This window comes from Acyrthosiphon pisum, chromosome A3, assembly GCF_005508785.2.
Source record: "Acyrthosiphon pisum isolate AL4f chromosome A3, pea_aphid_22Mar2018_4r6ur, whole genome shotgun sequence".
In the NCBI taxonomy this organism is placed as follows: domain Eukaryota; kingdom Metazoa; phylum Arthropoda; class Insecta; order Hemiptera; family Aphididae; genus Acyrthosiphon; species Acyrthosiphon pisum.
The window spans coordinates 39,297,622-39,314,200 of record NC_042496.1 but is presented as its reverse complement, the minus strand read 5'-3'; the positions used below and the strand labels follow the sequence as shown (position 1 = coordinate 39,314,200).

General features: G+C 25.3%; 1 protein-coding gene across 3 annotated transcripts in view; it reads right to left on the bottom strand.

Moving 5' to 3' along the window:
- LOC100160518 (cyclic nucleotide-gated cation channel beta-1-like) overlaps nucleotides 1-16,579 on the bottom strand; it is a 147,921-nt gene that overhangs the window by 102,592 nt on the left and 28,750 nt on the right. The gene's annotated exons all lie outside the window — the stretch shown is intronic.

The window sequence follows — 16,579 nt, the reverse complement described above, 5'->3', positions numbered from 1 at the left end:
CGAGAAGGCACAGGTAATATTGTTACCTAAAAGTTTAATAATAGGTCAATTCACTCTTAATCAAAAATAGCAGCACCCTATTGAAACTATGCGAACGAAAATTTGCTATAACGTACGTGTGTAAGACGGAGACAACACATGCGGGTGCGACGTCCTCTTAACAATTTATTCTTGGTTTATAAGCATTGTATTTTATAATTTACCAAAAATTATACCTATGTACATAAAAATATATCGATATTTTAAACCAAGAAAAATTATTAAAACAATAATAATAATTTCTATTGTATATTGATCTGATGAATATTCATAATATTAATGTCACTGGATTTTTGAAATGGATAGTGTGAAATACGATATATTTTAATCATATAAAACACAATTCAATCCCCACAATAAAAATGAGCGTACGATTTTCGTCAATGTCTTATTATTATTACGATCGGTTACAGTTTCTAAAAACTTATTTTACTCGCCACGTGGATATATTTCACCGACACAATAATTTCTTCGAATATACTGAAACTATTCTATAAAACTAGACCACTGCTGCAGCTGTCTAGTGTACACAAATAAAAATAAATATATTTGAAAATCCAGAAAGTATGTGCTATTATATTTCACGTGTATATCATTTCAGTGGTCTCTAAATCTTACTTAACGAATTCGCCAGATAAAAGAACTTAACATTTTTATTGTGTGCCACCGCGGCGGCGCGTTAGGAATAAAAACACGTCCGTTTTGCGCATGCACTATACTAATATAATATGTGCTTGTCAGACGGCCATAGGTCGTTTATTTGACACCACATACACTGTAGTATTATTATTATACGATTTATATTGCGCGTCTTGTCCTGCACATAATATGCATCGACTATAGTTTGGCTTGCAAAGAGTGTGGTGCATAATATTGAAGCTGCGGAACTTAAACGTCGTTATTGCTAAAGTTGCAACTGGAATAATAAAGACGTGCTCCCATATTATTTTAAAGACACAAACTGTTTTAGTAGAGGTAAAACTGTTACAGTTCTGGTTAGTTCGGGGCACAATTAAAACGGAACAATATTTCAAAATCAATCTATTAAGTCGTAACTTAAGTTTGTGCATATTTATTATTCTTTTATATATTGTAATTAAGTCAAAATCGAAAATAATAAATATTAAGTACTATTACTAACAAAACAATATAACACGAACAACTGTCATCATTTTCTTAAACCAGTCGTGTCTTTCGTTTCTGTACAGAGATTATATTTTAAACTATATAATTATTTTAAATAAACAAAAAATTAACAGTTATATTTTTGGTCTAAAATCAGATTTACCTGTTGGTACTTGGCGTATAATGAATTATTTAAGAGGAATTCTGAATACAAATATATCTCAAATGCAGATTTATCTAAGAGTATGAATAGATCTTGTCAAGTTAGTAATCGACTGAGGTCATTCCAGAGAGTAATTCACCCGCTTCATTAACAAAAGGATTTACTCGAGTGGAATCTCCCATTTGTACTTGGTTTTTCTTTCAATCAAAACCCGTAACCTACTATCTGATGCAGAACAGAAAGTGTGTATCCCATTTTAATTAAATAATTGAATACGAATTCGCGTAATAATTATATTACCAAACCGTGGATCACTTTTTTGGCAAAGAAGTTATTACTAGCCGAAATAAGAATTAAGAATATTATTTATTTATAAAATATATGTAAAATAAACGTATAAATTGTAAACTCAATCTTTCTTAAAATATATTTTGAAAAATTCAGTACTTTCAATATTTTATACATTTATGATAATACTTATTACACCTTCATCTACTGAAGATGTTAAATTACAGTAAAATTGTAAATACAAATTAAAAAACCATTGGTAGGTAAATACCTATATTATGTAACCTTGCATGGCTTAAAACCGCTATAAATATACCCGATAAAAAAAATATTTAACTAAATCTGTAAGCTTATTAATAATCATAGATGTTGAAACTTGAAAGCTTATTAATAATAACAACAATAATAAACATATATTATGTATAATGGAAGTCGAGACTTCTCGAGAGAAAAAATAATAGTTATTAGTTACTATTATGGTAGCTCTAAACAAATTCACAATTCTACACGTCATATTATCAAAATACGAACTTGAATGTATAAATTCAAATTTAAATTCCAAATATAACATAACAAAACCACTAAAGCATTAATGAATTATACGCAGTTACCTCATTTTGCTTACCTACTAAAAACATATAGGAAGTCAGTATAATGATTATATATTATTCGAAATATATGTAATGTTTGAGTAAAAATAATGTGAAATGATAAATATTTATTAGTATATAAATTATGTAATTTTGGCAAAAAACGATTCCATCATTCGTATAAAATACATAATGCAAGTATAATTAATGGCATACAAATATACAATACAAATAAAATAATGGTCGCGTGACAATATTATTTACTAGGACGGGATTTTAAGTATGTGTCTATTAATTATTAAACTCACACTTTTAATATTATTACTTGTATTCTTTTCAAATTCATAGAGTTACAGAACAAGAATTATATACTGTTATGTGCATTGTACGAAACGAATATAATTAAAAATTGCTGATATAAGAGTTGAATGGTCCTGAGACGGTTATCTTTATATTTGAAAGCGATGATAAATCGTTTCATTCCAAAAACGATTCTTAGCAGAGCATGGTTTACCCAAACGTGGTCAAAATTTAATTAAAAACGCTCCGGCTAACATTTCTTAACAGTTATTTTTTAACTGAAAAATACTGAAAAATTTTAAAAATTACCACTTTGAAAGTGTAAAGTATTGTCTGCATATTTAATTTCATATCTATACAGGGACAATGGTTTCCGAGACTTTTTGTTACGTAAAACACATTTTTGTTAAACTAAAACATTCCTCTTCTACGCAGAATTTAAAATGATGTTGCATAACAAATGCATATACCTATATTCCATAGTGTTCGTATTTTATTAAACCATACTATACTGTTCATCTACTAGTTATTATCATCCCACTCCAACTGCTTTAACGTAATATACGCATACTAAACTTAGATATTTCAAGTACTCACATATAGGTACACGAGGTATACACTACAAACAATGCACATAACGTCGGTTCAGATTGACCCAGTTAAATTTTTCTCAAATAATCACAATCCTTCAGCCTATTAAACGTATACTTCACGCGACGGAATATTCCCGCATAGGTACGTACTAAGTAATAAATTAACAAGCCATTCTGACAATTTTATACATGGGTACTAATAATGTATCAAGTATATTTTCTGCATAATTATTATTATGAATAATAATTACTGACAGTCTTAAATAGCACGAGGTTCATACACGTGAAATTAACATATGTCTTGTAAACGTTGTGGACGTTGAGTTCGAGTAGTCCAGAGATTCCCAACCTTTTTTCCTCGACAGGCAACTATGGTAAACAATTATTATCTTTGAGCGGGCCACTAAATATAACAGTTCGAATAATCTCAACTAAATTCCAACCAGATTTTTCATTATTAATAAACGAAACACAAACTTAAATTTTACATTAAAAATAAGACGTGTAAACATTTTTTGGTTTTATTTTTATTATTACTATTATTATCGTATTTTGTAATAATTTTCCTTTTTTAGAATATTTAGTTTTATTTTAAAAATGTTTAACTCATAGAACACCTTTGGGGGCTGCGGGTTGGGCACCATTAACTGATAGACAATGAATTTCAGTACGGCACGGGTATTTCGATTAGACATTAAGAGTAACGATACAGGTACGTATGTGAAGACTCAATACTTTGTAATATTGAAAAATGGATAACATTAAATTACATTATACCTAAAGGCTAAGACAAGAAATACAACAAATTTGTTCATTTAATCAGTTTTATTGCGGATTTAATATATAATAATAATCTCACACAAATTGGGTATTCTCATTAAATAGTGAATCACAAGGAACATTATTTTTGTTGACCCTATAACACTGGAACTACGATCGCATGAAGAATTGAGATCTTATATTATACCGACCAATCCTTGAGATTGAAAATAGTGAAGAATTGTGAGAAAACGCGAGAATAATTTCTTTCTAGTTAATTATTTTAATTATAATATAATAGGTATATACGGGTTGATCCATTTATCGTAAAACACTCATTATTTCAGAAAACAATCACGTTTTCGAAAATTATAAAATAACATTGTTTGAAAAATAATTAAAAAATAACTATAATTTTTTTACTATTTATTTATGGTTAATATTTAGGTGAAAGGATTTTACTTTTTTAAACGACAACATATTTTCAATCTCATATTCCGGAGCAGAATATTATTCGGAGTATTTCGATCTATAAAAATCAACTTTTGAACAATACTTCATTATACTTATAAATTTAAAATATTGATTATTGGAGTAATAGACCAACATTTTGTGGGTACCTCTGATCACTCATCAAAACTTTTATAATTATAACTCATAACCTACTCATCTTAAAAATTAACTTTTTTGTATTAAAAATACCTAGATACCTACTACAAAAAATATTCTGTTATAGAATCAAAAATGTACGTATCTTGTTATTCAACATTTCCAAAATGATAACGAAAAAATATCTTTTATTATAGAACGAGTTTATTTTTAACGACTTAAAATTATGAAAAAAAATATTTTCAAAAACTTTAATAATTTTTGAGATAAAGAGTGTTTTACGTTAAATTGATCATCATGTATCATGCATATATTTATAATGTTTGTATTATTTTTCAGGCATGCTCAAAGGGTGTTAGTCTGCTATATCGACCCCACAGCCCCTCCCACTGGTAACTTTTTGTTGGTAAATCATTTAAAAATCTCCATTTTTTTGTACTAGTTTCTCGGTATGTGTCATCAAATTTTACCAAATTTTACTAGGGCAAGGTAGACAGTTTTAAAATTTTGTGGTTGAGTAAGGTTTTTAAAATTCTGAGTGTCACTGATTTTGATGGATGAGTACTACGGTGGTCATATAAAGAGAGAATATAAAACTTTTGCTATGCTTGAGCGGATAGAGGGTTCGGAGGTCCTCAGTTTAACTTACCCCCTCCCAGACCTTCAATACACGTATGCTCATGCGTATATCATGTGAAATGTCCAGTTTTACTTAACTTTGTGAAACCGAAATGTCAGCGGCACGACGTAGCGGAATTTAATGGTCACGTGACCGTGATTAATAACATTTGAGCACTTAAAAAAAATTAATTTGTCTTTATCGCCCGGGACCTATTTTCTGAAAATACGGACAAATAAATAATATAAAAACAATTAATCATTCTGGTTACCGTAATGTCGTTAACAGATCTGACAAGCTACATGTTACTATTTATGAATCTGTAGGTCAATTTTACATATATTTGGTATTATGTTTTTGAGAGTTGGTGGATGATCGAATTTTTGATGAATACAAATTTTTTTTAAAAAACCCACATGAAACGACCTAACAAATGAACATTAAATGTTTTATACATTTTTATAAATCGAAATAACATAATTTGGCTCTATAGGGTTAGTCACATATAGTCACAGCTAATTAAACATACATAATGTGTTTCAGAGATGTATTTTTGGATCAAAAGTATACATGTTAAACAAAGTTGCGTACAAATAGCCAATTAGTAGGTACTTACTCGATTGTTTTGATTGGGAATATTTATTGCATTTTTTATTCAACACTTATATTTTAATTTTTGCTTAATAATTTTGTACTACAAAATACAACGTGACTTATTCTGGGGTAATATCTACGTATCTGGGATGGAATACAATTTGTAAATACATAGATACGATCGTTTTCATTTATTAAAGGGGGATTTACTAAATTAACGCTCTTCTTTTAAATAATAAAATATAAATTACATTAATAAGTAAAAATTAAAATGAATAAATAAATAAAGATACTATAATAGTATACATGTTACAATATTTATACCTTGTGGCACAGCCTTCGGGTTATTACAATAATTAGCTTGCAGAATTTTTAATAACTTCATAAGTAATAGCAATGGGTATTTATCGGTTCATTGTTCACATCGATGTTAGTGAAAAATAAAAATGTTCTATTCTGTGCGTACCTAAAAATTTCTTTACTTTGGTTTATCTATTCATGTTTTTATATATTATATGAATAACAATTATTTTGTTTTAAAAAAATCATCACATTTCGCTTTTGTAAAATCAATAAAATTTAAAAAAAATGATTTTTGTATACCTACTATAGTACTATACTATTTTTTCAGTAAATAAATTTAAAAATCAATACGTAAAATTGTAGTATTTACAGTAAAATAGTTAAATTAGTATATAGTTAAATATATAATAATAGAAAATAAACGCATTCGATGAGTAAATTTACAATTTGTAATTTGACATTCAAGCACAGTCTGATAAAACTAACCAGATAAACTTACTTCGTGTTATATTTTTACTTCTATAGGTATTAGCTAAAACATATTTAAAAATTACATTTATTCATACTGAAATTATTAAATTCTTATTTTAGTTAAAAATATATTAATAATTAAACAGTTTCGTATACAGTATATACTTATTATTATACTTATCGCTTGATCTTAATGTCACGATAATGTTTAAACCAAAATTTAGCGTAGATAAATTTTCATATCATAATATAAAAACTTCAACAAAAAAGGCACTAAAAATAAACATTTTTGTAAACAAGATTAAGAAAAGTGAAAGACATGAGTTTCCACTTTTATTTGCATGTTTAAATATAGCAAATATAGGTAAAGATACCTCAATAATACTCATGTCTCATACACAATATAAGACGTATGTATTTTTCAGTTTTTATGATATATATATATATATATATATAAGATATTGTAGAAGCAATATTAAAAGAGGTGGTATAAGGGAATTCTACAAACTGCAGACATAATAACGAAGATTACTGTAACAATGAAATATGGCCCATAGAATAAATTTGGAAATAAAGATAATGATCATATATATAGGTACATAAAATAAATATATAGTCACGAAAATTTTACAAATACCAAACTGATATATATAAATTGTGCAATAAATAAATACTTTTATATTATACAGGTATGCCTAAATATAAAACTAAAATGGCATATCAACGAATTATTAGTCAATTTAATCGATTGAGTACACATTACAGCAATATATGTTTGTACAAATCACACATTCGAAAAATATTTATTATTTAAAATCTAAATATGATAGTATATAATGTTAACATTATAACATATTGTATTCCTATTAAAATCTCTGTGATATATAATGTTATATTGGTTAAATGGTGTCATAAACGGTTGAATGAAACTTTTGGAACACTCCCTCTGTAAATGAAAAATTGTTTACATAATATCAAATACTATAATATACCTTTGGTCGGAATCTAAAACAATCTATAGTATACATACCTATTATTTAAATTAAATATTTTTTGACATGCGAAAGCTACAAAAATTAATTTTAAAAATTAACCAACAAAAATTATTTATAACATTATTATAATGTATCGATTGACATGCTTGTGAACCTTGAGTATCTATATAACAATCACATATGGAAATTGGCCTACACTGCAACTGGCTACATTAAAACAATTTAATTTTTCGAATCTTCATACAATTTTATACGAATATAGCAATATAAGTAATATTATCTATTGTAGGTACATTTATAACAGCTTGTAACTTACGTAAATCTATATTATACAAATCAATACTGCAGCACATTACGATTGTAATTAAGAGTAGATAAGTAGATTGTCTGAAATAAAATTAATACTTTTTATATTTATGCTGATTTTCTAATTTTATACTTTGCATACAATATAGGTATAGTATCTATTAAATACAATACGTATGTATAATATATAAAAAAAGTTTACACGGGTGAGAGACGGTGTGGAAGAGCTTAGATAAAACATATGGGAAATAAATAAAAAGGTCTCATCTTAACCTGACGTTATAAGTGTAGTAAAATAAATCATCTATGAAATTTCGTTTTGTAGGCCAACGCTCTTCACTTCCCGAGGGCTCAATCTACTTAACCTAGACTGCACGAGACAGTGAAACAAATAAGAGACGAATCGCATTACGTTTTCCATTGTACACCAGTAGGGGAGAATAAAGACAGTTACAACAATTTTATATTATTTAATTTGAACTTGAAAAAAAAATATGTTTTAAATATAATAAAAAGTTGCAGTTATTATTAGCTTAGGCACGTGTCATATTTTTCTAGTAAACATTTTCTCTATAATTTACTGTTATAATATTATCTACATTAAAACATTTTTTTTTTTTTTTGGTATATTTAAATTTTCATTTACTTTTTCAAACTTTGTTATGGTAGTCGATTATTAATGCAATTGATTTAGTTGGTAATTTTGTTAAATATCTGTTTATAAATATTATTTTAAGCTATATCTGGCTTAATGCTTGTTGAATAAATGACAAATATATATATAAATAAAAGTAATACAATTAATCAGTAATCACGATACGTTTTGAAATAAATTGTTTTTACTAATGAACTCGATTGTACTCACACTTATGTATAATTAAATATTATTAAAATTATAGTACGTAATTTTTTAATATACCTACCTCTTATATTCTACTTTAAATAAATACATTTTTATAAAATAAAACTTATCTGATTTTCATAAAATCTTATAGGCAGTTATTAGGAAGCTTAGTAAAAATTGTTTCAAAGTATATTTTAAACTTTAAAAAAAAAAAAAAAAACATGGTCTATCTTTAAAATTACTTATTTATAAAAATTCTAGAATTCATAGAAATAATTTTAAAAAAATTTAAGTTTTTAAGATCACAATACAATAATGCAAGTAAAGGATTTTGAAAACTAACATTAAGGTAAATATTAAATTCCATTAGATAGTAGGTACCATAATATTGTTCTTTTTAACTTGTATAAAGATTTGATTACGCAAGAAATGTATGAAAAAACAATCAAGTATTTCAGCTTGATTATACAGAAAATATTGTTAGTTAAAAAAATAATAACATCGTGCCAATCAAAAAATATAATATATTTTACATAAAATAGTGCGAAATGTGTTAATACGTTATTTATAACTTTCTGATATAAAAAAATAAAACAAAAAAAAAAAAATTATAAAATACTATTAAAATTTATACTTCCGTGGTTATTCAATTTTAGTCATGTCTATATAGTGTCTACTACAGCTGTTGAAATAATGTTTTCGTCAACTGTGTTATTTTTTTATTTATATGACTAGGCTATTGACTCAGGGAAGTTCTACGTTCGTTTTTCCTCTTATATTGGTAATTGATCAACCTATTAAATTACTTTGTAGAGAGGTTACCATATAAATCGCATTAGAAGCCAATATATATTAATGGGGTGGAACGCTTAAACCACTATACGGAGGTAACTGGCGGCAATGCCCATCGGTTTCGTAGTAACATAATATATATATATATAATCGATTACGTCTTTAATAAGGTTTCAGACCAAATTTAGGTAATAAATGCATTGCAAATTTTATTTGTGAATATAATGTTACTCGTTTGTTTAAAAATACAGTGTATGGAAAAAATGGATTTTTTTTTCAAATATAGTTTCAAAAATTTATATCAAACTCTAATAAATATACATATAAATAAACACGACTTTTTATCAGATTTAAATTTAATGATGTATACAATTACATTTAAGGACATCTGATGTATTATACAAAGATAACAGATATTATACATTAATAAACTTTCATACAGTTGTTAAGTTCTTATAATTTATGCTAATACAAAATGTGTGAGGTATGATCTGGTCTTGATAAATTGATAAACAACATTACATAAGACATACATCACAACTTTTAACATAGAAAACTCTCAAAAATTGAGTAAATATGTATCCAAATAAGTATAATTAATTGACAAATGTCGGGAAACAATGCAAGAAAATGGCGTCGTTAAAAAAAGCTCATTTTCAGTTTTTTTTTGCCGTGTGGGGGTGACAGAAAAAAATAATGAAACGTATAAAAACATCATTTCTAATACTATTTCAGAGTACTTTATTATAATTTTCTTTTATATTTTGTATTTGCACACAATTAAACACAAATTTGATTTTAATTTCATAATTTTCTGCATGAAATAGCTTAGCTTAAGAATTATAAAAGTACTAATTTTGATATCAAAAAAATCTATATAGGCATTTAATGTTAAAAAATATTTTTAAAACATTACTTTGAAAATAAACAAACGGTATTCTACAGTTAATAAATAATAATTAATATTGACATTTAAAAATTCATCAATTATTTGATTTAAAAATAAAAATTACAAAATATAGCTTTTTTGAATAAATGTTTCAATATATTTATTTTATATATTTTAATTTTAATTATTCACTAAAAATTTAAAAACAGAACAATTAAGAAAAATAGTAATTTTAAAATCTTTAAGTATTCTAATAACAATTGATCTAAAACCATTTATAAAAATAAGATTTATACGATATATTGGGGTAATAGTCAAGTGTCTTACTTGGGGTGACAATTGTTTTTACATTGTAGGTTAGGTTAACCTAATCTAACCTGTGTCCTATACATTTTACAATAGGTAAAATGATAGATCAAGGAACCAATGAATAATATATAAATATTTCTACAAATTACAATGCCGTGTGTTACATATTTTTAGAAATTCTAACGCAGTCAAGAAATTGATGGTACCTACCTACCAGTTTTATAAGAGATTTATTTCTACTTAGAATGACCAAAACGTTTAACTTATACTTATTATCGAGATTAATATGCGATTATGTTCAGTGAAGGTCGGAACAATAAAGTTTGTTTCTCTAATTAAATTTGGTAAATCAAAACTCTATGAGTTGTATAGAAATATTTGTTTCTATTTCTCATATTATACGTGAGTAACACTTTCGGGATCAACAAAGTTGTATTTGTGTTTCTCATTAAAGTGTTTATATCCTAATTTGTGTGATTGTTTAAATATAAACAATATCATCCATAAATGTATGGATGCACTCTTACCAAAAAGAATAATCATAATCACAAACTATAAATTACTGATTTTCAAACACATGTAAATATATTTTCTGATATAGACAATATTTTAAATATTTTAAATTGACAATAATTATGTCGCTATTTATAATTAATATATACAAAGAGTTTAACTAACATCATTAAACTACTTGATTCTTCAAAATATTTTAAGTTAAATAATCTATCCATTTATAAATTATAGACTCGGTCGAAACTAGAAATATTATATTAGTTTATAGACGGTTAATTTTAAAGACTAAAGGATTGTCACGTATCTTTAAATTCTATATGTAGTACTTATAGGGGTTCAACAATTATTATTCAAAACACGATGTTTTGCATAGATACTTCAAACTTTGAATAACTGAAGATAAGATTACCGTACTGTGCTACTGCACTATCATCAATACATTTATATTATTCAATTAAGATTTTGTTGTGTATCATATATTATTATATAGGTATTAGGTCAATACTGACTATTAATTTATCACAGGAATTTTATTAATAATCTTATATTACTTTTACCTAGAACTTAGGCAAATATCGGTGTTAATGAATTATATTATTCATTAGGTACTATGCAAAATTAATTAATAAATATTATCTCATAAAAGTATAAAACTTTGCATTTTCCTACATGATAAATATATTTTCTATGCATTTATTTAACCCCCCCCCCCCTCCTAAGGTTTTCAATTAAGATGATTTTATGATATATTTGCCAAGAATTATATAAGCCCCATGCCTCCATACACTACCAATTAAGCTAAATGAAACTTTCAAAGTGACAATTCAAACAATAAAAACTATAGTTAAAAATAATCTTATTAATAATTGAATCAGTTAAAAAATCAGTCTTTCAAAATTTAAAAGTTGATATTTTTGGTAAGTATTAATATTATAATGGTAATAAAATAATAAAATATGTCTATAATACAATAATATGTGATTGTGTGAACCATTTCGAAATCATTAGATCCGTAGCAATTATTATAGGTATATTATTTATTTTCCCAACATTTTAAGTGTATGATTAAAATGTTTAACTTGATTTAATATTTATTTTAAAATAAGTTCTAAAAATTTATTTAAAAGCAAATATAAAAACCATAACCATTTGTAATTAAATGTATGAATGACCTTATAATTTTCTAAAATTAAGATTATATAGCTGACCCCATTTAACTATAGCAAAAGCATGAAACAATAATAATAAGCTTAAATAAGTTAAAAGGTTTCTTAACACTGTAAAATATTTAAAAACAATAGTATGTTATTTACCTATATTTAAAAAATATTTGTATAATTCATAAGTGAATAATTGAATTCATAATTCTGTATTCATGCAGTTTGAAGTGAAATAAACTATGTTTTATGTGTATACTTCTTGAACGAACTTGATATTTTAATTTAAAAGAAATTATTTTAAATAAGTATTTAAATTTATGAAAAATATTCGATAACATCAATATCTTAACTCAATTCTTTAAATAACCAAAACTTAAATTGTAAGTATAATAAAATCTAAATGTATTATTCATTGATGATACTATTACTACACCATGGTCATTTAAAACAGATTTCAATAAGTTCTATGTTTTGGATTAAAATATAAAAGGTGTTGCTTGCAATTATAATTAAATCCTATCTCTAAATTCCAATGAAACATATTATATTACAAAATATTTCAAAATGTGATATTAAATTAAATGAAAATATAATTTATTTTATATAATATCCTATATTAATTTGGTATCTTAATAGTTGTTCTCATTGTTTATTATTATGATTCTTATTGTTAAACAATTTTTAAAAGTTTTTCTTTAAAATGAGAAATACAATGAGCAGTTTTATAATCTGAATTTCTGTATATTATTATTGTTGAATTTTTTATTTTACATATTAGTAAAATATAAACTTTATTTATTTATTTATTTAATAGTTTGACACTTGCAAGGATTAAAGATACAACGGATATTATAAGATATCTTAATATCTTAGCAGATATTTACAGACCATCGTTACAATTATTTATATTAAATTTAACAAAATATTATACATTTTCAATTTAGCATTTGGACCGTAATTAATTTACACAATTTATATTAATTATTTATTTTTAAAACTATAAAATAAATATTTAGAAATTAAAATGTTTTTCTATTTATCCATTTGTCAATATGTACTAAAATTATAAGTACAAAATACAAACAAATACTACCGATTATCACTATAAATCTAAAATATAATTTTAATGCTATACATTTTGTATTAAAGATTCCTATTTTACGTAAGAAATTGTTATATTTATTAAACAACGATTATAGAATGCAATTTCACAAAATATATCTTTAAGCAATACATCCTATTTTTTCAACCAAATAAATATATTTAAATAAATTAGGTATGTAAATTATTTGATTAGTATAGTAAGTGAATCAAAAAATAAAAATACAATAATAGTAATAATAATTGTACTAATATGCTGTATTATTTATACATTTCTAAGTTATACAGACAACTGACTGGTTTAAGTGTTAAAAAAAGATATCTATGCAATATGTATCTATTTTATATGAATTTTATTTTTAGTTGTAAGACACTTTTAATTTTAATAATTTAGTAATGTATTTATAACACGTAAGTCCTTTAATGAACTGTAATTGTTTTTCTCTTTGTAAAATAAACTTAAATCTACTTTTTTAATTTAAAATTATATTTTGAAAATTTAAATTACTAGTAACTATTTAAAACAACTATTTACAGTTTATAAATAATAAATATGAATATAATAAACTGGTAAGATGTAAAATGTATTCCTTATTAACGGCAACATAAGTTGTATGTTAAATACTATTCTAAAATACTGAACACAGACCAATAAACAATAAGCTATTTCCATCTTTTATTTGGGAAACTTCAAAAACATTATCTTCGATTCGACTCAACGTTAAGTTAAGTTATCGATATATTATGGCTTATGTAAGTATAAGTTTTAGAGAATACATTTATTAATTATTGAGTATCTAATTTAATACAAAATATGAATCCTATATAAAGTATGCATCAACATAAAATATAAATTAATATTTACAATAGTGTAATTATGGTAAGGAGATGTAGAGAATGGATTTGTCTTGTGAGGTTATAATCTATTATAACAATATTATAACAACAGCTGTCTATAGTAACAAAACGATAAATTGATTAGCCTTTAAAATATATAGATGTTGAACGGTTTGTCAAAACTTTGACTTAACAGTTATTTGTCTTTATTATAATAATTATAATGTTATGTATATATGTGACGATAAGTTTTGATTTTTCATTGATCCGTCATTACGCGTTGCCGCGTTGGAAGTTAAAACCAGTTGGCCAACCAATTCACGAACTTCGATAAAAAAAAACAGCGTGATAGTCATAATTTCTGGCAATTGCCACGCCACTTGTCATAACCACAAACTTTGAAAAAAAGGTCGTCGTTCAAATTCGCACATTTATATACTTCAATACCAAATATTTCTTACAAAATCATACCATAACTATAATAATAGCGCATTAGTTTGTATCAATAACACACAAATGTATTTAAAATTAAATTATCGTTTAGATCACAGACCAATGATTTAACCATTATTATTTAATCAAAAAATCACAAAATTATAAAACAAATTATTCAGGATTAACCACAATTTGTTATACTACATGCAAAAATGTTCTAACATAGAGGGATTCCACCCCCAATCAAATCCTCAATGTGGAACATTTTTTTGAAATGCCTATTTTTGGTTAGTTAAAGTTAGGTTAGGTTTCTAGATTTGACCTCCCCCAAAAAATGTACTTCCAAGTATGCCACTGACTAGTTTAAATAATATACGACTACGACATTTAAATTAAAAAAAAATTAATTTCTAATGTCAAGTATTAACTGGATTAGGACGATCACAATAAATGCCAAATCAAATGTTATGAACATAATATAAGGGTATACCACTTCAGAAGAAGCAGTATCATTTGTATGAAGTATTCTGTACAAAGTCTTACTTAAAAATTATGAATGTATACAATCAATAGATTTTCAAGTGTAAGCTAAACAAGCAAACCATATTTTAAGTATGGAAATTTCTAGAAGTTTATATTTTTTTAGAAAAATATAATTACATTTTGAAAATCAGTCAAATGTACTACACACCAGTTTTTAACAATATTGATTTTAATTATTTCGTCGTAATTCATATAATAATAGTTCGAGTTTGAGTCTCTAGAGACATACAACTTTAGCCAACTTATTGTTTATTTTAACATGATTTAGGAACATTGAAGTTAAAATATTTAACAAATTTTTCCAATGTTAGAATTTAGAATTAATACAAAATTTGAAATATAGCACAATTTATAATACTTTTTTATTCCAAAATTAGTAATTTTAATAGTTAGGTACCTGAAAATATTAGACACGCTAATTTATATTTTATTGCAATTTTTATTTTACGATTCAAAATATTATTTGTTAACAGTTTTTTTTTTTTAATAAAACCATTTTATAATAAAGGTTATTTTTCATAATATTATAATTAAAAATATACCCATCACATTGTTTATTCAAGAGTGTTTAATTTTAGTATCTTATAAATAAGACAGTGGAACACATACAATCGACCAATAACAATTCAAATTCAAGATGTATAGATATCTACATTGGCAGTTGCCAGGTGGAATGGGTAATGACTAATGAGCTTTTGGTGATATTATAGACGTATAGTAATTCGCGTCTTCACCAAAGAGAAAAATTATAAATATGTAAATTGATAGAATCTAAGTCGTTGGTTTCGTTAACATGGTAAATTTTAATTACAGAAATTAATCAGAAGATCAAATTTATCAAGTACAAATTTATAATGTTAACTTTACTACTTACAACTAAATGAATATATGAAACTTTTGTTGCACTTTTATAAGAAAAAAAATAGTAGGTTAACACCAACTAATAAAAAAAACTACATGAATGAAATCATATTTCTCTGTTTTTGATTATTGGTTGAGTAAACAATTTAGTAAAGAAATAAACTACAATATTTTATTAGGCCCTAAAACCATTTGATTCATTCGGTTTAGTAACACATGGTTTTTTAAAACAACATATATTTAACCATATAAGAAATTAGCTGTGGTCGGTAGTAGCGCACTAATTGTAGCGACGCTATAGTGCACGCCACTTTTGCTGTAGCGATTAACATAGCGTCACTACAATATATACAATTCGATACATTTAAACAATAGCGTTAGAAATAGCGCACTACATTTAAAAAAAGAGTAGCTTTAGTGATAGCGAGCTACTTTTTGGGGGGAGTAGCAGTAGCGTTAGCGTGCTACAAAAAACCAGTAGCGTCCCGACTACTGGAAATTAGTATTATAAAAAATATCAACTATAAATATTTTCGTTTTG